Below are 27,890 nucleotides of genomic sequence, written 5' to 3'. Positions count from 1 at the left end.
GGAGAAACATCAGTGGGCTACCTCTCGTACACACCCCCGCTGGGGACCAAACCCACAACCTAGGCATGTGCCTTGATGGGAAATCATATTCGCAACCATTTGGGTTATGGAATGATGCCCCAACCAACTGAGCCACACCGGCTGGGACAATGCCCTGGATTTTAAAATCAAATTTATTTTGGAGAAAAATCATGATTAAGAAACCAGTGGGCACCAGTTTGAAGGTATGCCAATAGTCTCAGTGAGGAAAAGTGTGGTGGCTCTAACAAAATGATGTGCCAAACACTAAGTGTTTAACACACCAACTTGAAATCTGGAGGGGAAAACTCTGAAGAACATGAGGTTGAAGGGAGAGAAAAAGCTAGCCTGATTTCTGGTACCGAAAATTTTCCCATCAGTCTCCCACGCAAGAAAAACTCATCACTGACAAATACCTGGGTAAATGGCCAATCACAAAACTGGAAACAACACTGAACAGACTTAAAAGGCCTGAGTTCCAGTGCCAGCTTTGCCCTCTGCAGTGCTGTCACTTTGGGGAAACGACAACCTGAGTTCATAAAGAGAAGATCCATAAGCAGTCCTGCCTACTTTACAAGCTTTTTAGACACCAAGACAAGACGAGATGCGTGAAAGTGGTTTTAAATTCAGTCCAACTGATACTATTAGTTACCTAGTATATTTAGGGAGCAACTTGGTCATTTGTGAAGTGCTATGAAATATGAAATGAAATATGTTATCATTTCGGGCTGATAGAGGTTTTCTCCCTCTTCCTTTTGGTAGAGCCTGGGCAATCCTATAATAAAGTAAACGGATGGGAAGTTTTGGGTGGAACTCAAGCTAGAGAAGAACATTGTGCCAGCGATCTGACTTTCCTTTAGAGAACCTACCCGTTCCTGTCCACTGAGTTTCCTCATGGCCCTGTCCAGCTTCACAGCAGAGAATGACCACCCAGGCCAGGGGACATGACAGAGGAGGACAGAGACACTTCCAGGGAAGAGAACTGACCACTGGCCAAGGGACTGAGCTGAGGAGGTAGGAAAGGAGTGAGGGAAAAGGTCAAAGTGGATGCTGCCTACTCCTGAGCCGAGCAGCCACCTCAGGCATCCGGGGAGTCCATGAGCAGAGGTCCCTCATCTGTGGGCAACACACACAGACAAGTCAGATTATGTGACTAGAATCAGAAGCAAAAAACTACTCGAATGTTCTTTTGGGGCCTGCGTGTGATTTAGTCAGCTGAGCCAAGGCTTAGCCAAGTTCTTTTACACCTCCAATCATCCCGGTCACCAGCAGATGCCTAGGTTTTAGCAGTACTCGAGGCCAAAAAGCAGTAAGCCATGTGGGATCAATCAGTGGCTGAGCATTGAGATGTTCTTTGGACCCTTCAACCTCCCTCCAAGACAAAGAACACAGTGCCCACCTTAAGCTATTGTTTCAAACCCACCCCTCTGCTGCAGCGCGGCACGCCATCTTCCAGGGGAGTTTGGAATCATTCAACATGGACATACACAAAGAAGAAAGAGGGAATGTAGATCTTAGAAGAGCATTATGATTTGTCAGTATTTGGTGAGTTTTATCTTCTATATTTTGATTCCTGACTTTTCTGAAGTTTTCTGAGGCTTTTATACGGAAGGTAAAGTGGGGGTTCTTGGCTACTAAGCCTTGTTAAAGGAAGTATTAAAAGGAACTGTGGTTAAGCTACTGGTCTTCCATCTCACAGAGGGCAATTCAGCTACATACAAGGACACATTGTGGACTTAAAGTAAATCAGATTCAGCAACTTTTTAAAGGTGGACTTGAAATCTGCAGTGGTAGCCAGGGAACTAAAACACTGGAGCATATTGAAGCAGCCTCAGAAATCATAATATTTATCAAAAACTTATGTCACTTTACTCTTTCAGTCCAAAAGATCATATAATATTATTCTTGAGCAAGGGAGAATGTTGTTCAATATCAGAAATAAAACACTATTATGTTTATACTACTTTGTGGCACTTTTTCAAATATTATTATAACTACATTGTTCTCTTGGAATGTTAAGACCATTCTTCCTTTCCTTAGACAGGCAACTTAAAGGACTATCTCCATTTACATCTTCCGAGGCCTCAAGACACTGTTCCAGACTGCCTGGGTCCCAGTTTCTCACTCTGGAAACCTAACAGAACAAAGCTTCTGATTGCTCTCAGGTAATGGCCCACGTGTAGCTGTGATCTCTCCAAAGCTTGACGCTCCTATAAGGCTAGTAACCGGCAGATAGTTACCATCCCTTCTCTAAAAGAGAAGATTGAATGCAGACAAGTGGGCTGTGCTGCCAAAGATAACTGAGCAGTTACCAAAGGAGACGCAGGCAGATCTGGTTGTTATGGTTCCCAGACTGGTATTTTATCTACTGGGATAAATCACATCTCCAGCACAGAACTGTATTTTAAAAGATCAGATGCTACCACAGTGAATAATGGTAATTCTAAGAGTTATCAATCTTCAAGTTGGAGAATTTTAAGCAAGCCAAAAATATTTTGGGCGCTGGAAGAGATACGAAAAAAATCTAAGTGAATCTAATAAATTTCACTATAGGGAGCTGTTGACTAAATCATGTGGTTCTCACTGTAATATGCATGTATGTTTCACTTTCTACTAATGTGTCTCCTGTAAAGTTTTATAGATAGAATTTTTTTTTATTTTATAAATCAAGCTGTGTTTTAAATACCCCAGGCTAACTCGCTATTAAAGGAATGAAGCCAGTGTAAATCTTTCATATATGTGTATCCTTTTCGGTAACACGAATAATCACTCCCTATTTAGGGGTTTTATAGTCTCAGATTTAGGACTTTTGTGTTTCCTGATAGCAGGGCTTGCCCAAAGGTTGAATCAATAAAAAAATATTATTTTGTAATAGTTTACTTTTGACAGATGTATGAAGACTCGAATATATTCATGAGTGGCTTTTATTTGCACTTCAGGCAATGATATGAGAGTAGCAATTGGTACCAATGCAACTTTCTTTTTTCTCCTAAATAAAACCTCATAAACACATTTTTAGCCTATGCCCATCTGCTCCCATAGCCTTAGACTGTTAGGCATGTCTTATAGGCATGAGCTGGCTCTCAGGAAGTTATCTTTTTCACAGATATCTGTCTAATTGGTAGCAGCTGTTAATCAGGCACATTGTCACAAATCCCTTACTGTAGCATTCATCCTAAAGGTTTGTGGTTTTTTATATTTTGAAGGGAAGCCATATGCCTTAGGCAGCATGGAATGGAGTAGATTTCAAGTGATTATACTGAGTAGATGAAATTTGGCCTGAAATATCTGATTTGAATGTTTATGTTGATCAAACTCCCTGGGAAACTGCCAGGTTTTATCAACACTTGGTGTCATTCACACACAGCGTAGGAGGACACGTCCCTTTAGTGCTCTGGACTGAGGGCCTGGGAACAGAGAACTGAAAGGTGGCATGCTGTAGTGGAGGCTTTGGCTTCAGCACGCTGGGGCATGGGTCCATATTCTATCGTTAATTCTCTAAATCACCCAACCGTCTTTAAGTGTCTGCATACACATGACACTGTGCTAGAAGCAGGGATACCAAGGTGAGTAAGGCACAGCCCTGGCCTCAAAGACTCCCCTCTGTTTGGAGATGTTTTAGTCACCAGGCCACAGCAAGGCCAGGCTGAGGCTCCAGGAAACTCCAGACCCAGAAGACCCTATACTTTCCAAGCATTTTACCCTGAAATCTCTGAGACCAGGTTGAAACTACCTCAAGTTCATGGAGCTAAGATGCCCACCTTTGGGGTCCAGTGCCCACCTTCCAACAAGGGACTGGCAAGACTAAATCCTTTCATGTTTCTCATCTCTGTTTTTACCAGTTAACTCCCAAAGGCCTGCTTCTTGAATCTATTCTCCAGACACTACTGTCACCATGATACTCTGTCCTTCCTCATCCGCAAACTGGTAACCTAACCTCTTCCTCCCTTGAGCTCCCTGAATCCTCACTCTATTATTAGACAGCTTCCTACCACCTCAACCTCCCCTATAAGAGCTTCCTCCATGTCCTTGCCTTAACTAAAAGCTGACCTTCCCCAGGGATGCCTGCTGCCACAGAGTTCCCTCAAATGAGGCTCTCTCATAAACCAAGCACCTAGTGTCGGTGGTGAGCTATTTGCTCTCCAATGCCATGTCTCACCTTGAACCCCTGTGGCAAGTTGCATTTTCCAGAAAGGGCTGTAGCAATATCTCCCATTCCTATCATGGGACCTTGCCTCATAGACAGGAACCCCTCATCTTCAGCAAATGTACTCACACCTGCACCATCTTCCTTCCTCCTGGTGAAGGGGGTACCCCCTCTAAGGACAACCCTTCTCCTTCTTCTCTGGAGTCCACTCTTACATCTGTTCACTTCTGATGCCTGCATTTTTGGCTTGTCCCTGCTAATAAATCCTTCAAAATACCAATAGTATATAAATATTGTCATTTTTTCCCAAATTTAAAAAAAAGTTACTTGATTGCCTTACATTAGAGACAGCCTTCCCTCGCAGTCAGGTTGGCCAACAGTTGTTTAGCCTCACTTTCCCCTTCCTTCACTCCCTTCCCTCCCGTCAGCCTGTCCCCTCGCTTTCTGTCCTGCCACTGCACCAAAATAGCACTCGGTGAGGTCAACATAGACCTCCACAGTGGTCGCCCTTGTGGATGGCTTTCAGTCTTTGTTATAAATGGTGCCAGAGCTAGACATAGTCTTAGAAGTTACAAAAATGGGACTAAGGATCATTCATGGAGAATCCTGAATATCAGGAAAGAGACAGAGGTAGAGAGAGAACACCTAGGGAAGAACTTTAGAGAATATAAGACATAGGGATGGATAAGAGAAAGAAGCCCAAGGAAGACTCCGAAGGCACAGTTATGTGACAGGAAGAGAACCAGTCAGGATCGACATTATGGGAGTCAAGGGAGGCAATAGTTCCAGGTGGGCAATAATACCGCGTGTGTTCACGTACGACTGAGACTGAAAGTGTCCACTGGGTTTAGGAACTGGGAGCCTGATGGTGACCCAAGCACCACAGAGAAGTGGGGCAAAGCCTGATTAAAGAGAGTAGGAATGGAGACACCCTTTTAAGAAACTTAGGTATAAAAGCAAAGAGTAAGGTCGAGGGAAAGTATAATTCTCTCTGCAGCTTTTTCCAAGTTTGTTAAATAGAGATGGTAATAACTACCTTGCAGAGTTGTTATGAGAGCTAAATTAGATGAAGGATAGAAGGTGTGTGGTATGTGGTATATGCTCTATTAATGATAGCCATTATTATTAAAAACGGAACATGAGAAATTGAGTGTATTTCTCAGCTGGCAGAAAGAAAGCAAGAGGGATTGAAGATAAAAGGTAGAAAAGAAAAATGATAAAGAAAGGTCCTGTGACCAGAATAAACAAGATGAAGCAGCTAGGTGGAGAAGCTGGTCTTAACCAAGGAGAAGGAAAGCTCACGGCCCCAGACTGGAGAGGAGGGGTGAGGGGCAAGAGTTGATGTAGAAAGTTGCCTCTGGAGGGAGAGAAGCTGTGAAATGGAGAGAGTCCATGACTGAAAACTTGGCTTTCTCAGGGAAGTATGAGCGGAAATGATCTGATAATAAATGTGCTGGAGCAAGATAAGTGAGGTGGTGGTTTAGAATAGTTGCCAAAAGGGACAGAAGACAGTGCTGACCAAAGACAATTTAAGTAGAGGGGCATTGTTGAGGGCCTCAGTGAAACTGGGAACTGCAGATGTGCAGGCCACCACCTGTCTGGCCGTGTGCTTCGCTCTCACCAGCCTGGGATGATCTATGCATTGTCCCTCTCCCATCACGAAAATACAAGCTCCCTGAGAGTGGGGCCTGTGTTGATCTTGTTCACCTCTGTACCCAGCTACTGGTGCAGAGTAGGTACTTAATAAATAGCTCTTAAAAGAACAAACATATTGATGGGTATAGAAATGCAAAAGGAGAATCATAAAAGTTACATGAGCTGTGGATGTATAGAATGGAAGCATTGGGATGGGAAAGAACTGAGGGAACATAAAAGAAAATTATGGGAATTGAGTAAGTGAATGAGACTTGAGACGGGGAATGAGAGGGAGCCTCAAGAAAAACTGCTAAGCTGAGACAGACAGAATGGCAATACCTCACAAGGCCGGAGAATTTCATGAGTCAAAAAGAAGGTTCAGTGGAATAAGAGAATGCACGACACTTGATTGGCTTTTGAAACATAAAATGTGGTGCTATTATTGGAGGTGATGAATGCAGGATGTGTCCACGGGACTGAAAAACTAAAAAGGAATTGAGACAAAAGTCAACAAAGCTGAAGGTCAAGAAACTGTGAAATCTGAGTAAAGTTTTCATTATTTTTCTAGCTTTAGAATCATGAAACAGACGGAAAGGAAACGATACTGGATATCTCTCTTCCCAGGGTTTTGGGTGCACTTCCTGTCTTCCTGGAGGGTAGGAACTGTGCCACACTCATTTTAGCACAATGGTTTGTACATAGATGACACTTTGTTGAAGTGAATGAAAGATAAGGGAGAATTGCCTACTTCCTTTCACTCATGCACACCATTAAGCCAGCGCTGTCAATCAAAAGCAAGTCAATGAAAATCTGTCCAATTCATGTTCCAAGTGAGGCTAGCCAAATGTTCAAGCAAATAGGAGATAAGCAATTAATTTAGCAGTAGAGATGATATCAATGACAGGTTGCTTCAAATATCACTTAAATAAGTTCTCCCTTTAAATGACTCTTTGTTAAACATGAGATAGATTCAAAATGTAAAGTTTGCAAAAATCTAATCCAGAAGACACACCTGGGGTGAATTTTCTCAATTATCAGAGCACCAGGCCGGTTATGACTCACCCTCTCTGTGACTCAGTTTTCTTATGTGCAAATTGGGGGGGGGGGGGGTAATAAACACACCCTCCCTCTAGGATGACTGTGTAATTAAATAAGATGATATTTGTAAAGGCTTTAGCATAGGGCCTGGCACATTCTAAAAATTTAAAAAAGAAGAGCTATAGCTAGATTTACCCATGAGAATTAAACAAACCCCAGGCCTCCTACCCTACCTCCCTGGACCCAGGCATCACTCACATGGAAAGCAGCTCAAAAGTAACTCTGACCTCCCAGTTCAACATGGAAGACAGAAAATATACATTAACTTCCCCTTCTAACTCTTATTGAATCACACTAAAGAAGTATCAGAAGGAATTCTCTTATAAAACTCCCAAGAATGGGAAAGGTATTAGTATACCACAGACTGGATGGCTTAAATAACAGAAATTTATTTCCTCACAGTTCTGGAAGCTAGGAAGTCCAAGATCATGGTGTCAGGAAGGTGGGCTTCTTGTGCGAGTCTCTGTCCTGGGCTCATAGATAACTTTTCCATCCCTATGTCTTCACAGGCATGGCCTTTCTTCTGTGTCTCTCAGTGTCAGAACTTCCTCTCCCTACAAAGACACCAGTTATGTCAGATTAGGGCCACCCTGATGGCCCCATTTAATCTTAATGACTTCTTTGAAGGCCTTATCCCTAAACACAGTCACATTCGGAGGTACTTGGGGTTAGGACACAACATGTGAATTTTGTGAGGATACAATTCAGACCATAAAAGGAATATAGATAAGAAAAGATCTACATACATTCTTGGAAAATACAATATAATTGGAAACCAACTGATGGATAACTCCTAGTAGAGACAGGCATGGGTCAGAGAGAATGACTCTAGAAGACTCATTGGGGAGAAAATTAAACAAAATCAGAATAAAAGAAAGATGGAAATCAAGAGAAAATTTGAGTAAAAAGGAAGAAAGGAGGGAAACCAACCAGGATAGTCAATAGTGTTTTAGTAGAAGCTCCTGATAAAGAAGGTAATAAAAATTGGAAATTCAAATTTACTGGGTAAAAATTGATAGTGATTGTTGTTGTTGTAATACCACCACTCTAAAAACATCACCAGGTATCAAGTTTTCTATATTAAGACTAAAGATGATCTTCACTCGATCCTGTCCAACTCCATCCCAATCTGTGGGCCACTTGAAGATCTAGCTTTAGTATAACACCTCAACACCCCAGCATGGCTTGCCCCCAAAATAAGCAGTTGGTAGGAATCTTGAAATATGATCACAGTGAGGCATTTACAAGAATAATAATAAACACTTACTGAGTATTTCTAATGTGCCAGGTACTGGTCCACATTTGTAAATTTATTAAGTCCTCACCACCACCTATGGGGTCAGTGCCACTACCACTCCCACTGCACAAATGAGCACACGGGGACACTGAGAGGCTACGTGCCTTGCTCAGGTCACTCAGTGAACGGCAGTGCTTGAGCTTCCGACCCTTGCTCTCAGCCTCAACTTACCTCTGTAGCTTCCCTGGAGCCCTAGGATGTCTTGCTCTTTGCCTCCTATCCATGCAATGGAGGCCAGAGAAAAGACAGATATTAGGACAACTGCACCCACATTGAAGTACATGAAGGTATTAGTGCTACTGAAATACCAAGAGCAGCCAGCATTTTTTGAGCTCTTATTTGGGGCCCTATGCAGTGCCAGGCATTTTATCTTATTCAATACACACAACCACGTCATCAAGGAGGAAATATCAGTGCAAACATTTTACAGGTGAGAAAATGGGAGCTTAGAGAGGTTTGAACATTTTACTGATGAGGAAGTTGAAGTTTAGTGTGGCCATGGCCACACAAGGGGCAGAGCCAGCATGCCTCCCCAGACCTGTCCGACTTGTGAGCCTGCTCTCTCAGCCAATGGTTTTTATGCAGTTCTGCTCTTGACTCAGCCCTGTTTTGTAATTTTACAGACATGGATAAAGACATAAAAGACACAGGGAGCAACTGCTTCAAGATTCAAATGAAAACCACCATTAACCTTGACAGCCTGGAGTGATCCACAGAAAGAAGACAATGGAGAAGATGCCAAGCCGTGCACGTGGGGCCTCAAAGTAGCTCATGTGCTACTGGAACCCAGGAGGCCTCCTGATACAGAGTTAACCTGAGACAAAGACAAGGTGTGGGTGTATGGGGAGGGTCTGGAAAGGGGTACATTCTTAAGCTTTGGAGCCAAATCAGAGATCTGACAGCCCAGGTAGGCAGGAGAGCGTGCCAAAGACCTCAGGCACAAAGAGGCTAGAGTACGTCTCATATGAAAGAAGCCCAGGGAAATGGAGAATTAGCCTAGAGGGGGGAAATCAAGTAAGTAAACAAGCAAATAAACAAAAAACTAGAGAGGTTACAAGAGCTGGTTTTAAATACTTGGAAGATTAGCTATGGTGTTTAAGTAGAATTAATTCCAGGGAGGTGACTTAGGATCAACAAATATATTCTAAAGGGATTTTAAAGAGGAAGCAAATTTGATTGAGCAGAAGGAAGACCGTACAAACAAAGTTTTCATATCAGGAACTGTATTTCTATGTTTCCTCCTCACCTGGAGAATTTAGCCAGATGTTCCCTGACCACCTGTCAGGAATGACATAGACAGGCCAGTGAATGTGTGGATTGGCTAGGGGATCAAAGGAGGACTATCGTCTTTAAGTTTATTTTTAATTCTACACCTCTAGGATCCCATGAAATGAGCACCAGCAACTATAGCGAGGAGGTAAGGAAAAAGGAGGCAGGATAGCTGAAATGGTAAAACACAAAGGAGACAAGAAAAGGAAAAATGAAGATCTCCATTTCTTTAATCCTATCCACTACTGGATTTGCTCAGAGTTTTGTGTTATGGTGTTCATCTGAGAAAGGAAGAATTCAGTGTTGCTTTCTCCTTCTTAGGAATTGAAATTCTGCCTAACAAACTGCCAAATGACTATTAGGTTTTAAGTATGTTTCTACTTGTGTTGTGAAGTATAGGTACATTTTGACCAATGTCAATAATGGATGGAATATATTAGCCCCCCCTCCCCCCAAAACACCAGGTTACTGGAAGGAAGGAATGGAATTGCAGAAAAGGTGGGTGGCCATGGGAGATCTGGAAGGAAATAAAACATCTTCAAAATCCCTGGGATCTGGCCTTTGGATACTTGTCAAAATTAAACCTTTGAAATTCAAGGATCCTTTCAGGGATTTAGTTTTTGTTCACTTTCAGTGACTACAGCAAAAAAGTAAGACAATGCATTCCTTTATTGATAGGCTATAATGTGCATATTATTGTCTGGCATTTTGGATACTGCATTGACAGTGAAACCAACTTCATGTGTAAATGTGGTCGCACACACACCAAGAATGGCTTCCACATTGGGGACACATGTAGTTACACTCACCCATTAAGTTTCTAAGGCTTGTCTGGGTGGGCAGCTCAACCTCTATGCTTTGTTGGGTATATACTTCCTTTTCTCAACGTGTGCCAGATAGTTCTGAATAAGCATGGAGCATAGACTGCAAAACAAAGGTCCCTGCAGATGTTTATACCATATGACCCAAAGCCATGCCGAAGCATATTTTTATTAAAATTTCTTCTGCCTTCTTCTTTTGTGGTTTTGGAATCACAGCTTGCCACTAATTAGCTCAGAAGTCCTATTGTAATGCCTTCCTTCTTTGTCTGGATCAGGGGAAATGAATTATACCAAGTATGGTTCTAATTCCAGCCAACTTGCATGTCAGAAAGTCATGGCTATGATCTCACTTTACGATAAATGGCAAGTAAAAGATGGCAAGTAAAAGGATGCCAGTAAAAGTGGCACTCAAATTTGATGGTAATATCCATGCCCCCACCAAGTTTATTGGCCATGAAATAAATGAGTACATACAGCTGTAGTGAAGACTAAATATAGTATACATAAAGTGCTTCCATGCTTGGTACATAACAGACACTCAATAAGAGCTTTATTGTTAAAACCAACAACTGGGTTAAGTGTCCTTGTTTTACATATTCCTAGGCTTGATCTCTACCATAGAGCTCATCGCACTAATGTGTTTTGCTCTGTTTACTTATCTGTCTCCCTGTGCAATTAAACTCCATGTCTGTATCCCAAGCACATAAATCAATGTAATTTGTTGAATTACAAAATGTAGAATACTTGCCTTTGGACTTTTAACTTAATCAATACTTCTGCTGCCATCAAACTCCACTGGCCTCCAAAAGATTAGCACTTTTTCTTGGCCACATTTTCCAGCTTCTCTTGGTGCAAGCAAACACAAATCAAAGTTTCTGAAATGTGTTCGGATATAACTGCACTCTTGGAACTCTCACATATGTTAATGAAGTAGAGATCCGAAGATTGATTATCCTGGAACTCACAGCACGGTTCTGCAGCGTATGTCACGTGTGGTAGTTGACCACATACATTGAGACGACTGTTACATCAAACTGCTGAACCAGAGAACAAAGGATTTGAATGGGAGTCTTCCTTCATCTCAGGTCCGGGGGAGACAACGAAGACAAATTTCAGAAAATCCATGCAGTCTGGAAAACAACTTACAGGGAAATTAAGAGCAAAGACAAAGGTTCCTTAACTTTTATCTAGGTAGTATAGAAAACCTAGTGGCCAAAATAAATACATTTCTCTATTAAAGTACCATTCAGAGAGTATTAGAAAGCTCAAGTATGTCTGCAGCCTCCTTGATGACTCTTCCTTGTCTAAGCCCAAAACTCTGTCAGTTTTCCCCAAACCAGTATGTGAGCCAGCGTCATTCAGAGAGGATGGGGGTTGCAGAGCTTTATTAGATGAAAGCAGCAACTCTGATTCCCTGAAATATTGATAGGAAAGAATAAAATCTTAACAAATGTGGCAGATTCAGTATACAATGGTGTTGAAGCTGGTGGGGGGGGTATGACTGGGACCACAGAGAACCCTGGTTATGCCAATAAAACCTCCAATTCCACTTTCACTATTAGGTCACATGCCATTAAAGAACTCTGAGGAAGAAGTGCATTTTTTTCTCCAAGTAGAGGGGTTTTGACCCAAATTCTTTGGCTTTGGGTTTCTCATCGATTTCAAATAAAGGCCATTGCCTCTTTTTTATAACAACACCGTGGCTTTTAGATAACAACACCACACTGGTGCTCTCAGCCCAGCCTTAGGAGAGAGGCAGAGACCAGATCCTACACACCCAGTACCATTACCAAGCCCTGCCTGGTTCATGAATAAAACTAAGCAGGAAGAAATTTAGTCCTTTGTGGACTAGCATAAATATATCATGAACATCAAAAATATTTTTAAATTGAAAGTACTCCTAACATTTTTAAAATCAAAATGTATAATTTATATTCAGTTAGTCATGTGTATTTAATTGCCTGTCACAAAGAAGAGATTGTGTTCTCAAAATGTAATTTCCAGAGGATTACAAAGCATGGCAAGAAGCCAGTCACTGAGTTGGTTTCCCAGTAACCAGTAGCAGGCTCAAGATTTTACATGGAAAATTATGCTTCCCAAAGCCAGTTACCTGCCTTACAGAAGAGCCTGCCTTCCCCCTGCAGCGTGCACCAGGTGCGCTCTGTTTTGGTCAACATATGTGTGTTGAATACTCACTATAACCTTGACCCTGCATTGGACAACATGCGCACTATTGTGACCAAACCACAAGGATCTCACAGCCCAAGGGATGAAACAAGCCAGACAAATACAGTTTCAGTGCAGAGAAATGAGGACTCTGGTAGGAGATAAAAACATCAATATAATGTGAAAATGAGTACCCTACAAGACAGCAGGGATAAACTGACTCAGAAAGTGAACTTCAGTAAATAGAAAAAACGAGTGTAGTTGCTGTCTAAACAGTGCTGAAATTTGCCTATATGTATCCTTATAACCCACTACTCTCAGAGATGCAAATAATACATACACACATGTATACATACATGCTTACACATGAACATGCACAGAACAGATGTCATAGGAGGTATCTGAAAGAGCCCAGGACTTGGAATTACAGAGATGGGGGATCCAATTTGGGCTCCACTACTTGCTGGTTAGATGACCCTGAGCAATTAAATAACCACCAGTTCTGTTTCTTTATTGGTGAAGAATGATACCTATCTTCTGATTTTGTTATGAAGCTTAGGAAAAAATACCCTAAAGCAGATAGATATGATGCAAATTAAAACCACAATGAGATATCACCTCACACTGATCAGAATGGCCATCATTAATAAATCAACAAACAACAAATTCTGGCAAGGATGCAGAGAAAAGGGAACCCTAGTGCACTGTTGGTGGAAATGCAGACTGGTGCAGCCACTGTGGAAAACACTATGGTGTTTCCTTTAAAAACTAAAAATGGAACTGCCTTTGGCCCAGTGATTTCACTGCTGGGATTATACCCTAAGAATCCAGAATCACTAATTCAAAGGAATTTATGCACCCCTATGTTCATAGCAGTGTTATTTACCATAGCCAAGTGCTGGAAACAGCCTAAGTGCCCATCAGTAAATGAGTGGGTCAAAAAATTATGGTACATTACCCTGGCTGGCATAGCTCAGTGGACTGAGCACAGGCTGCGAACCAAAGTGTTGCAGGTTCAATTCCCAGCCAGGGTACATGCCTGGGTTGCAGGCCATAACCCCCAGCAACCACACATTGATGTTTCTCTCTCTCTCTCTATCTCCCTCCCTTCCCTCTCTAAAAATAAACAAAATATTTTTAAAAATTATGGTACATTTATGCAGTAGAATACTATGCAACAGAAAGAAAGAAGAAGCTCCTACCCTTTGCTACAACATGGACGGAACTGGAGAGCATTGTGCTAAGTGAAATAAACCAGTCGGTGAAAGACAAATATATGATCTCACCTATGAGCAATCTAATGAACAAAATAAACTAACAAACAAAATAGAGCCAGAGACATGGAAACATGGAACAGACTGAAAGTGACCAGAGGAAAAGTGGGAGGGGAATAATGGTAAAAAGAAGAGGAAGGGACTAGGCAAGGAACATTTATGAATGACCTATGGACATGGACAACGGTGTGGGGATTGACTATGGGAGTGGGGGTAGGATGGGCAGAAGAGTGGGGAGGGGGAAAAATTGGGACAACCGTAATAGAATAACAATTAAAAATGATTTAATAAGAAAGAATGTGCACTCATAAAAAAGACACATTCTAATATTTTTCAACTCTTTTCCTTTGTTTTTTAAAAAGACTTTATTTACTTTTAGAGAGAGGGGAAAAGAGGGAGAAAGAGAGGGAGAGAAACATCAGTGTGTGAGAGATGTATTGATCAGTTGCCTCTCACAAGCTCCCAACCCAGGACCTGGCCTGCAACCCAGGCATGTGCCCCAGTCAAGAATTGAACCAGTGACCCTTCTTTAGTTTGCACAACGGTACTTAACCCACTGAGCCACACCACCTAAGACCTTTTCCTTCATTTTTAATTCTTCAAACTGTTAGATAGGAATGAATGAACAAAAATGTTATAACCATCCTAAACTGAGGTATTTTCCTCCTCAGATTTATAACTTTTCTAAAAAGTAGGCAGTATGTAAACAGTTACTGATAAAAGTTCATGAGTCCAGCTGACCTGGGTTCAAATCTAAGCTCAACTTTTTCTTACAGCGTGACTATAAGCATAGCCTGCAAACAGCTAGAAATTTTCATTCTCTTATCTGTAAAATGGGGCCAATAATAGTACTTTGTTTACAAGGTTTGATAAGAATAAAATCAAATAATGCAAGTATAGCACTGTGCCCAGTATCCAGCTCACAGGAAGTGCTCAATAGCCATTTGCTGATAATAGTAATTATGGTGAATAACAGTGGTCCAATGAGGAAAGCACAAACTATATGGAACATCATCCTAAAACAGTAATGCCATTCTCTTGCCTATCCTTCAGTGCTGTCATTCTGTGTCTATTCTAGCATCCCTCATTGTGGTAAGATTATTTAGGTATTTATACTTTTTTATAGCCACACCACACTTCACACTGACTTCTATTGCCTTCATTTCTCATGAAGGTGCCAAAGACATGTGGTCATAACCTAACTGTGCATGTCCATTGGCTACAGGCCTATTTGGAGGCTGGTATACCAGGGAGGCTAGGAAAACACTACTTCTTACCGGTGGCATGAACTCAATAAAGCTCCCAGGGGAGTGATAAAAAAGCAGTAGCCAGCATTCTTAATAAGGACACGCTCAGAGCACAGTGAAATCTTATAATGTGCTCAGTGCCCTGTGGAATCCATAGGAATTTGATTTAGCAACATTAGATTTCAGTTTCCCAAAAATATTAGCAAAACGATTTAGAGAGCAATAATTGTCTCTTATTTTAGCTGATGACATCGCAAATTACAAGTGTTATTATGGCATTGTTTACAATTCCGAGACGTTACCACAAGAATCTGCCTTTCCAGCTGTTGGCAGATGCAAGTCGAGTTTGCCTTCATTAGTACAGCACATGCCTCATTTGTTCTTAAGGCCTTTAATCAGACTCTCACGTACACCAGGACTCAAGAGAAGCTCATTTCTGCAGAACTATTTAAAAGGCAACCTCCACTCTATTGTCATGACACTTCAAATGAATCTTCATTTTTTTCACTCCAAAAAATCTCTTCAACTGTGCCCCGTATTTTGCTCATCATCAAACCCCTAAAGACCCATCCTGGCTGATGTAGCTCAGGGGATTGAGTGCTGACCTGTGAATCAAAGGGTCACTGGTTCGATTCCCAGTCAGGGCACATGCCTGGGTTGCAGGCCAGGTCCCCAGTTGGGGGTGCACAAAGAGTCAACCATTCATTCATGTTTCTCTCCCTCTCTTTCTCCCTCCCTTCCCCTCTGTCTAAAAATAAATAAATAAAATTCTTTTTTAAAAAACAGAATTTATTAAAAAGAAATTCTTTTATTGGAACACACAGGATTCAGAATAATGGCTATATCTCTCTGTTCCCCTCCCCTTGCAGTTAGACATGGCACACTGGGAGGACGAGAGGCTGCTGGGGGAATTTTGTGTGTTGTAGTGACCCCTAAAGCCCCCAAATATTGGAATGGCCCTATTACCTTATAAATTGGAATGGTCAAGAAAAAAATGTATGAGAAATGCATCAGGCACTTCAAGCACTCCGAGATCCCACTTCTCAGGAACTATTATCCTTGGAGTCCCAGGTAATAGAAGAAATGATCATCACACTTAAGTGATGTGAATCACACTTAAGTGATGTGATCAGAGGCGATGCCAAGGGACAGCTGGGAGTGGGCTCAGAGTAAAGGGAACGTTTAGGCTGAATATTAGTAACTGCCATCAGATAAAAGAACACTTACCAGCTATTTCAAAGGTACCAAGATCAAACTAAAAAAATAAAAAGATGATGACAGAAAGGAGTTGAATGTGTCCTAATTGGGGACTATCTTAGGGGGAATTTTTAAAGTAATTATCTGTCAAGTAAAAAAAAATCTCCAACAGAGTCACTTGAACATAAAAACTAATCACTCAGCATGCGGGTCTACTTATTGAGTTAATAGGCAAAAAAAGAAAGAAAAAAAGAAAAATATTGTATAGAAGTACATCATCTCATTGAGAATCACACCCACTACTTTTAATCTTACTTTTCAGATATAATTGAGGGACTTGAGCCTAAAAAGGCATCCCCACCCAACCAATCAAATTAGATGTGTAACCCAAGACATTTGTACCTTGGGCAGGTTCCATAAACTCTATGCTTCAGTTTCCTCAGCTATTAATAAAGGAATAAATATAAAGCACATAGTAAAAGTACTCAATAAATGTTTTTGTTGTTAATTTTATTGTTATCATTTTTACAACTGTTGTTACTACTGCTACGACTACTATTTCTACAAATTTAGCCAAAGGACAGCCTTGTGGGCACCACTGAATTTTCCACTCATTACTGACGAGTGTACCAATAGCTAGTTTCTCAGTTATGGCAAAAACTACTGGTTGTCCACAGGCGTCCATTCTCTCCCCCTGGTTTCCCTCACTACTCCCCTCTTCTTAGCATCCTTGGCAGGTTCCTTCACTTCTCCCTTACCTCTAATATAGGGGCACCCAGAGCTCAGACCCTGGTTCTCTTCACTTCTTCTACTCAGCCCTTGGGGATCTCTCACCCAGGCTCATGGCCACAATGCTACCTGTAAGCTAACTCCCAGATTTCTGTCTCTGATGCATCCCAAGCACCTAATGGAGTGTCTGGCATACAGTAGGTCCTAAATAAACTTTGTGAATGAACAAATGATTAATAAAGCCCCCAATGTCAGTGTTTATTGGAACACACAGTATTCAGAATAACGGCTGTATCTCTCCGTTCCCCTCCCCTTGCAGTTAGACAGGGCACACTGGGAGGACAAAAGGCTGCTGGAGGAATTTTGTGTGTCGCAGCGACTGCTAATAATGGCGTGCTCTGAATTCAACAGCCTTAGTGCTCACCCTCCCCTATGGAAGTCAGACAGAGGAACACATTTAGCCCTGGAGCAATTTCACACACCCCAGTAGCCTCTAAGGGAAACCATGATATTGATGATAATGATCTTGAGTTATCAATATATCAAGGTGTATTCTCTTTGCCAAAAACACATGTACATTTAGTTAATATTAGATACATATTATATACATCCATATATATATATAACCTTTATCTGAAACTCTACCATTTCTCATTAATGTCAAATAAAATGGGTAATGTTAAACTTTTGTTGTTGTTGTTAGATGCAAAATTAAATAAGCCAGTAACTGTAAAGTCTCTTACAAGGTGTTAGAATACCTAGTTAAAAAAAACCCAAACACTGGAAGGACTAAGAGGTATATTGGTCTTAAGCAGCAATGCATTTACGACACGATTATGAATCACGAATCAGGTCGTGTGCCAGGCTCCGAGGACACCGAAAACAGGGTTTCTTCCCACAAGTCTTTCAGTCTTGGGGGAGGGTAACTATTACAGATTTGACTCATTCTACCCAAGTGAAATGAATGGAAAGGGAACAAGAAGAAGAAATATTACCTCTTTGAAAGGAAAGAAATGAGGGTAAAAGCGATCTGCCTAAAGCAGGTGACACTGCCCTGAGTCTTGAAGAGGAGGGACATGCTCAGGAGTGAATGGCCAGGGAGTGGGCATTGTGGCAGCAGGGGCAGCCCAAGTGAAGGCCCCAAGCACAGTGCGTTTGGGTATGGCAAGTAGCTCGGTGTGGTTGTAGCAGACTAGCGGGAGAGTGGCAAAAATACCACTGGGAAGGTGAACCGGGACCAGACCATGTAGGGTCGTACATGGCATGCCAATAGTTTAGATTTTACCTTGTAGACCAAAAAGAACTACTGAAAAATATGAACACCATAAGAGCTACGTTTTAGATGGACAATTCTGGAGATGTTATAGAAGATGAGAAGAAAGAAAGAAGGCAGAAATACATCCCAGCTGGTGCCCGTTCTAGGATTTATAAATCCTAGGCCAGTGTTTCAGCCTGATTTCCCTCATAGCCTAACTAAATGAAAGGTGACAGGAACAAAATAATACGAGTCACCTAGAGGTGCAATCAGTGGGACTTGATGACTAATTATATACGAACATTTGGAGAGAACAAACAGTAAAAACTGATGTAAAGTTTTAAATCTAGGATACTACTAGTTGAATATTTATATCAGTAGCCAAAAGTTAGAGGTAATTTTCAGGCTCTCCTCCCATCTCCTACTACAAAAGTTTTCTCTTGACTTTTTAAAATCCTCTAAACTCTTTCGCATGACATTTTCACATCCTTCCACCTATTCACCTGCCCTATGGATGATGTGCAAATGTTTCCTTGTAGCCAGGGTTGCATCCCAGACACACCTTTTCAGTCTGACTTCTAGAGACCTTTGATCAGTCATCTCACTATGACCAAAAGCAAGCAGTCTGATGTGAAACTCTCCTCTTTTTGCCTCTCAACCAAACCAGTTTTGCCCCCAGACTTCCCCTTTCTGTGATTATTACTTTTCACACAGTCACAAACCTCTTAACAATGCAAGTGCGCAGCCCGTTTGCTGCCAGAGCATGTGGAGTGCCCCCCATTAACTCCGTGTCATCTCTCACCTCCACTCCCTCCTTCCCATCCCTCCAGCAAGCTCTGTACTAAACAAATCCCTAACTTCACGTCACCTCCAGGACTCCCAGCAACACACTTACTAACATGTGCTCACGTCCTTCCCTGAAGCCAAGTGTCACCCTTCCGCTTCCCAGGGCAGCAGTTTTCAGTGGGGTCCTGACAATGTTCCCGTTTTGTCATCTTAAGGTGCTGCCAAAGCAGCAAGAAAGTAGCAGTTCACCAAACGTCAGTTGCAGTTCTCTTGGGCAAGAGCTATTTGTTGCTGTCTATACCACATAAGCACGTCAAAGATTGTAGGATGATGCAACTTTAGAAGAAAAATAAACCATTTCAAACATGGCTCTCTGAAATGTCCACCACTGAAACAAAATTTTCTATTTGAATGGATTTTTTTTTCTTAAATTTTAAAATGGTTCAACAGCAACATCCTACTGGCATCTACTTATTAAAGTCTATGTCTGCGGTTACGTTTTCTCAATAGGAGAGATTATAAAAACTGCAGTAATTGGCAATCGTGGGGAAACATTTGTAAACTGGGCGCAGTGGGTCAGGTTATTTTCTCTAACACAATGTACCAATTGCTCAGTCTCATTAGCAGACGTCTGGGTTCATAACTAACTCCAGGTTTGCTCACCTTCCCCAAGCCAACACAGACATTCCGTCTGTGCTGCAGGCTGCAGTTTCACAGCCCTCCGTGGTGAGATGTAGGTCACGAGTAGAAAGTAATTGGATTTCAACGCAGGGAGCCCCAAGTGCCACTTTGGAAAGGTAATCTCTTGTTATGTCCAAGTGTGCCTCTAATGGCATTACTTCCCCCTAAGGGAGTTCTTCCAGTCTCTGCTGAAAACCACATGGACCCGGGAATGAAAGGACAGGAGACCCCTTTCCAGCTGCCTTAGCAGCTCCATTCTCACTGGCTGCGGAGCCAGGGCTGAGAGAGTTCCCTGGGCTCAGAAACAGTCAATCACAGAACTGGCGAGCAGTAGGGAAGAGCCATGACTCCGCTGCTCCCATATAGCCATCAGTACAGATGGGACCCTGCCTGAAGAAGGCACATTCGGGAACGACAGGATGACAAGGGAACACCTGTGACTCGGTCCTCCTGGGCCCTGAGCCCAAGAGCAGGAGCAGCTGAGTTCAGTGGTTCCCGGAAAATAGGAGATGACTCTAATGAGGCACCAGACCAGTCTGCAAGCCCCACGAGGATTTCTGCTTCTGCTCTCCAGGCCACAGGGGTGATTTAATAATCGGAAAGACAAGAAGATTCCAGTTAACTCACATTTTAGGGTCAATTCCAGTTTCATTGTTAAGTGACAATTTTTTAACTGCAAAATAGTATGTGTTCATTGTAGAATATACAATAAATAAAAAATGAAAATTAAAAAATATCACTCATGATCCCAAGACCCAGAGATATCTGTTAATAATTCTGAGAATATTCTTTCACAGAATACACATGTATGTGTGCCTATGAGTATGCATGTGCATACAAACACATACATGACCATATTAACGATGGCTGGACCTTTTCCGGACAGACCTCATATATATTTTTCTTTACATATATCCTTTTCTTCTCCACCATCCTAGAACAGGATCACGCTGTACTTGCTGCGACATAACCCGTGTTTTTTTTACTTAAAAGTGTATCACAGACACTTTCCCATTCATTAAAAATTCTCAACATTATTTTTAGTGGATGCTCAGTATTCAAGGACAAATTTACTTTTAAAGCCACATTTCCATCAATCTAAGCTGTTGTATGGTTGGCAAGCCATTCACGGGGGAGAACAAAGGGGCAGGTCAGACACTGCTGCTCTCTGGTGGAGCCTGATATTTGGGGAAGGTGCTGCAAGACCCCTCATCACGATTTTGTACTGTAGCCAGTCTTTTTATCCAAAGCCTAAGGCCCTCAGAGATGTTTTTGTCATGAAAATGGTAATGTGCCAGGTACTGTGCTGAGCAATTCCCACACATTATCTCATCTAAATTCATCAACACCCTTTAACATAAGACTGCTGTTATCCTGATTCCCCCCATATGGAAACTGAGATTTGGTGACAGACCTACAGCTCAGCCATCATTGATGAAAAAAAAAAAAAAGGACATTGTGTACAATTAATCTCACGCCTTCCCAACCAGGATTTCTACTTTCTAAGAAATGAAAAGGTCAACCAGGCTGCGGTGAACTCCTTGCCCCATCACACAATAGCTATTCATTCAACAAGCCATGAAGTGGGAGAAACCTGCATAACCCTCCACTTCTGTTAGTGAATGAGGTATTTAACCTCATATTTTGGAGTGAATGATGAGAAAACACTAACCTCCTGTTCCAAGCAACTTCCAGGATTTAACAATAAGGTCTCATGTGGAGGTTTTTGTCTTAGGATGATCTCCTTCACAACCCCACACTACATTTTAGTAAGAGGGCCCATCCTGACATTAGTCCCCAAGCTCAGCACGGGTGGCCAGGGCCGGCCTCTGCAGGGCTGGTCATTCACAGACAATGGCAGGACTCCTTTCGATGACCTCCCAGGGACTACAGAAGAATCTTACTTCTCTGGAGTAAAAGTCAACCCTTAAATTCCTGAAAACATTTCCCTTAACGTTTGCTACAAATTATTACTTTTTTCTTCTCCTGAAAGATACAGCATAAATTAGAACATAGCTGATCAAATCAAGTAGCAGCCCTTAATCTGTAAATAATCTCCTTGGCTTCATGGCAATCAGGAAAACAGTGGGAAACAGCCAGTTTAAGATGAAAGTGACAACCTATTAGCATTCAGAGAGAAATGATTTCTCTCATCACCTTTGCTAGAAGATGCTGTTGCTGTGGCAACTGGTCCCTGTATTCATCACATAACCAGTTGCTGAGATGTCAAGGGAAGCTGGGGGAAGATCATTCCCACTACCCCTTTTAGCTGATAGCCAATACGATCTGTAAGGGAGACTCTACTAAAAGCTGGCACTTCTCACTGTGGTGAAATACTGCTTGACTAAGCTTCCCTAACTTGGTTCTTTGGCTAAAACTTCAGAGTTCTTTAACTTAATTGAACTAGTTAATGTTTAACTTCATGATCTATGATATGTCTCAGGGACAACATTTTAGTATTCTTTCTTCTGGACACTGCTCCGTGAAGTAGGCGTGGGAGGCAGACAACGTTTCTATGGGTACAAATGCTCCAGGCAGGACCTTCTGCAGGTGGAACTGTGAGGGGGGTAGGATGTGCTCTCACACTGTGGCCGTCGGTCATCAGGCCGAGGCTGACATGCTGACCACAGGGCTATTTTCTTACCCTTCTGTCAAAAGCCCACCTGGACTCTCCACAAGCCTCGGATGCCCGCTGAACTCACACATGAGGGTACCTGTGCATTTGTAGTGGCCGGCTGGCTACAGCATCACCTGTGCATTTCTACTTGTTTAAATGCACAGAAACAGGGTAGTGCAGATAAATTAATTGAATTCCATTTCTTGAACAAAACCCAAAGGAATTACCTCATTTAGGGTGACCACCTTGAATCAGAGGTGTCAAACTCATTTTTACCGGGGGCCACGTCAGCCTCGCAGTTGCCTTCAAAGGGTTGAGATAATTTTAGGACTGTATAAATGTAACTACTCCTTAACTGTCAAGAAGTTGAAATTATATTCGGCCCTTTGAGGCAGCCGCGAGGCTGATGTGGTCTCCGGAGAAAATGAGTCTGACACCCCTGCCTGAGATGATTTTGGAGCTCCTCAATGTCACCGTGTTCTTCCTTACACCTGTTACAAAAACAAAGGACCTCCATTCACCATCCTTCTTAAATAATAAATGTGCAGCTCTTAAAAGTTTCATGTGAACTGGAAAGCAAATGTCCTTCAGGGAATATTCTCATTCATCAGCAATTTCCATTCCTGACTCGTGCTGGGGTAGGCTTATGAAGAAGGGTGAAAAGGAAGTATGTTTTCAGAATTATATGGTCCTCGGGTGCTCAGTGATTGGCTTTTGTCTTCCATTCCAGGGAGTCATGTCCATTCCCTTCCCCCTCAGACATGACTTGATAAATCTAGTAACTCCTCTGGGATTTCAATAAAACCACGGTCCTGCCTTTGCGCATTTGTGAGGGAAGCTCTCATGGGCTACCGTGAAAACTTAGTGGCAGAAGAAAGCAAACAGCAGCAGAAATAGGTGCTTTGGGGTGACAGCTATGAGCTAGGGAGTCTCTCACATGTGGTTTGTCATTTCATTGATGCAGAGCTCTCATGGGACAAATTGTGCCCCCCCCCCACAATTATAATATGCTAATTAAAGTTCATATTTGTTGAGCAGATACCAAATGCCATTAAAATACAATTTGCATGCACTATCTTATTTGGTCTTCTCAAAACTCCACAACAGTACATGACATTATTGTCATAGTTCTGAGGCTTAGAGACGATTAGTAATTTTCCCCAAAGCATATGACCTAGGGGCAGAATACCCCTTGCTTCTCCACAGCCAGAGCCTAATGTCACCTTTATCTAATCCCAAAGCATTTGCTATTTCTCAGAAGCAGGTGAGCACAGCAGTAAACTCCCCCTTCCCGTCTCTGGGCTAAGGTCGCAGTCACACTCTATTCGCTCTGAGACCCAGCACAGCATTCGGCACAGGGAAATCTTTGCTGATGGGAAAGAAATCTTTTCCTGACTTGCCACGTTCTTGCCACATTACTTTCCTCCACTGGGCTCACAGTGTAGATTTTAGAATTCATTTTGTGACTGACGATACTGAAGAACCAATATGGATGTTGTCTGATTCTTTAAACCAGTGATTTTCAACCGTGTATCACAAGAATTTTTCAAACATGCAGTGCCTATTTCGTCAGGAGCACTGACCTCTTTTCCCTTAGACGGTCAAATTAAAAAACAACAGCAGCCAACACAGCAATAGCTATTCAGTGTGAATGAATGAAAATCATACATATTTTTTGGTCAGATTGGAAAAACATGTCATCTATTTTTTGGTGTGCCACCAAATTTTAGTAGTTAGTTTACGTGTGCCATGAGATGAAAAAGGTTGAAGATCACTGCTTAGAACCAATATGGACCCGCCCCGGGCAGTCTTAGGTGAATAATGACTTGTTTTTCAAGATTAAATAAAATTATAAATATTCGAAAAGGAAAAGTGCCTGATGCAGATGTATGGGGCAAGGTTCCAACCCTCTGTAAGCAAGGCTTTGAGGAATTTCCACAGGCTTGCAACGCCTCATTTCACATCCTAGAGAGCAGAACAAGTGCCTGTTCATCGTCCCACGAAGGCCTTCCAGCCCACGGCTGCTACTTGTGCCCTGCTGATGACAGACACTCTCCCTTACAGAGCAACGGCAGAGCAGGCTCCAGGGTGGCGGGAGACTGGTCGCCAAGCGTACAGGACAGAGCCTGGTGATGTTTACCCCATGTTTTTTTTTAATTTAAGATATTATAATAAAAAATTGTACTTGGATATTGTAAAACATTAAAAAATACAGGTACACTGAAAATTTAAAACATTTGTAATCCACTTAAGTGTATGTTTGTTCAGAATTTTTCTATTTTTCTTTTTTAAAGAAAAATAGATGATACTACACACACTGTTTTTATAAATCTAATATATTGTGAACACCTTTGCATGTCAATAATATTCACCTTTGCAGTTACTTTAGTAGTTGTCCATATTATATAATTAAACCAGAATTCATTTAACCAAATTCTCTGTTGTTGAGCCTTGAGTTACTTGTATAAATAATGCTTTATTGACTATCCCTGAACATAAATTTTCACATACTTGTTCTTTACTTAACATAAATTCCTAGAAGTGGAATTATATATTTTCAAAATGCTTTTGAGAATACAAATCAATTTACCCTTTTTACCAATAGTGATTCAGTGTATCTTTTTAAAAAAAAATCAAAGTCATATATCCCCAAGTCAAACAGAAATACTCTCTGGTAGGCTACCATTTTTCCCTCTGACGTTGGTGACCACACTTACAGGCAGCAAAAACAAGCGTTTGTGATTGCTAAACAGATGTGACATTGCGCTGGCTTTCAAAGGGGGTGGACGTTCCATCCAGCAGACACTGACCCATCACACTTTGCCCAGGGGCTCCCCAGTCACAGAAGGGGACTCCAAGCCTGCCTGTGTTCATTCACCTTGGGACAGTGGACGTTTGTGGGTCAAGGTGAATTATAGTAGAAGACAGCGTTCTGTTCTCATAGGTTCTCTGAGCCAGGTTCAAAGCAAGGGCCAGTCCAGACCAGGTTCCTGGGAGAACCATGGAGCTGAGCAGATTCCTCCAGAGGCTATTTCAGACTCTTTGGAGAATATTCCTTCCCTTGGCCTGAGGTCCTCTGAAACAGCAGAAAGAGCCCTGCAGGTGCCCCCAGGGCCCTGCAGGTCCAGAGCAGCCCTTCCCCATTTTGCTGTCAAAGTCTCTTCCATTCAGCAGACACCACTGGTTTTACACTGGGTGGAGCAGATTCCCCAACAGTCTACGAAGTAGGTTAGGAGTCCTCATGCAAACACACCCTCCTTAATAATTAAGCTTCAAACACTATTTTGGGTGTAATAAATACCTAATATTTCTAGAGTGAATTACAAATTATATAACTCATCCTCGTCCATTCATAAAATAATTACTCTGTATGATAAAATATTTAGTTAAAAGTATGGCACTGGAAGCCAGATGCCTGGGTTCAAACCCCAGCCTCAAGCCTTATTGTTTGGCCTTAGACAAGATATATGTCCTTCTGTGCCTCAGTTTTATCATCTATAAAATAGAGATAACATGTCAGAGGATTTCCATGATGACTTATTTAATTCACTTAGAACCTTACAAAAAACAATGTCTGGAAGCTAAGGCATCAATAAATGTCAGCTACTATCACTACTCCTGTGTACTAGGGCACTGGCTGGAAACTGAGTAAGTGGAGACACATTCCCTGGCTTCCAAACGTTTCCCACTGAAGAAAGAAGGAGAATGTAAACAAATCATTAGAGCAGCATGCTGAGTGTGATATTGTAGACATGAAGACGGCACAATGAGACCCTGAAGAAGGAAGTAGTTAATTCTGCCGAAAGGTGCTGGAGAAAGCTGAAATATTCTGGGAGTCTGAGTCGTTGGAGTGACAAGCAGAAAAGGAGAGGAAGGGCACTGGAGGCGGTGCAACTACTGGGAGAGTTTGTGGAGAGAAGCAAGGCACGGAGAACACCTCTTAGGCAGGCAGGCTGTACCGTGGGTCGGTGATGGGGGGAGGGGAGCAGGGGCAGGGAATGTCAGCAGAGACTGATTCATGAAATCACTCACATGTCATGCTTACAAGGGCGCACTTTGTCCCGTGAAGTCTCCCTTTCTCACAACCAGAGCCTTAGGAGGACCTGCCAAGGGGTGCTTGCAGCCTGAGAAGCAAGTTTATGCAACAGGAAGTATGACAACTTATGCCATAATTTTCCTATTAGAACCAACTCAGATATTGTGAAGTGGACTGCAAAACGCACATGACTTTTCAAAAGATTTCAGTGACATTTAGAACTTAGAGTGGAATTAGCACAGCTATACCTCCGGGCCCCCGAGAGCTGGCAGTTGTTCTCCTCTGCTAGTCAGGTCCACCAGGGGAAACGCGGGAGAAGAGGGCTTGCTGGAGAAAATCAGAAGGAACTTCTCTGTCACGTCTTGTTCACAGGCAACTTTGCATAAGCATTAGGGAACCATGGGAAGATTTGAAGGAGGCAAGTTTTTAAGTAGATTTGTCTTGAGAAGGATCACTCTGGCTTCAGTGTAGCTTTAAAATAATAATAGCAGTAAATAATAATAATGATGATGATGATGATGATGATGATGATGAAAAGGAGAAGCAGCAGGAGGCAGAAAGGTCAATGAGGAGATTATTTCCATAACCTGAACCCAAGATAGTCAGCACACCCTTTTATTATTCCTAAACACTCTGCACTTCTCTTGCATAATATCTGGCACTTTATTCAATGTCGGAGTCCTCACTGAACTATAAACCCTATGAAAGAATAACCTGTATTATCCATTACTACATAGTAGTATATATCCAGTACTATACTTAGCATACATTAGCTACTCAATAAATGGTTGTTAAACCAATCTACAAACAAATAGAACTAAATTGAATTATTGTGAAATTATTTTAACAGGCCTAATATTTTTTCTCTGGAATAGGCTAAAAAGATGGAAGTCTAGCTGCTTTTATGAAGTTCCTTGTTATTCCTGGAATTTAAATTGAAATTTGTTGAGCTTATCCCAATTTTATTAGCCCTATTTATTGTTTCTAAATTTATTGTCCTTTTTACAGATGACATGAAGGTCAGAGAAGGTTAAGTACCTGCCAGGGTCACCACAGTAAGGGAGGGAGAACGGACTGGACCCTGGGCCTAGCTAGCCCAAGCATGTTCTCTTACCCTCTGTGCTAGACTTCAGACTAGATGGGCCAGCTAGAGAAAGCTTTGTGGAAGTCATGGTCCAGTTCCTAAAAGAAAGGTAAACCTCCACGTGTCTGAGGTAGGAGGTGGGAGATTCCAATTCTAGAGGGAAAATATGAGCAGAACCCAATGTCTTAAGAAGCCCTAGTACCCTGGGAGAACAGTGAGTAAGCCAATGTGGCTTAAATATATAGAACTTGGAGAGAGGAGAAAGAGTTAAAAGTATGAAATCCAGTTAGAGAAGTGGGTTAGAGCCAGAGGTTGTCAGTCCACCTCAGTCCAGGAGAAAAGTGAGCCGCTGATGGTTTCTAAACGGGGAAGAGCATGGCCTTAACTGAATGACAGATGCATTGTTTGAGACTTGAGCTTTTAAAGGTAACTTTGGGAAATCCAAGTCCTTCGCTTATCAGTTTCCACACCTTTTAAAAGAGCAGCATTAAATTCAGTTCCAGTCCTTAGCTTCTAAGGAAAGCAGCTTAGTT

This window comes from Phyllostomus hastatus, unplaced genomic scaffold (genome assembly GCF_019186645.2).
Source record: "Phyllostomus hastatus isolate PE091 unplaced genomic scaffold, TTU_PhHast_1.1 phas_scaffold_501, whole genome shotgun sequence".
NCBI lineage: Eukaryota > Metazoa > Chordata > Mammalia > Chiroptera > Phyllostomidae > Phyllostomus > Phyllostomus hastatus.
This window is presented reverse-complemented; position numbering follows the sequence as displayed.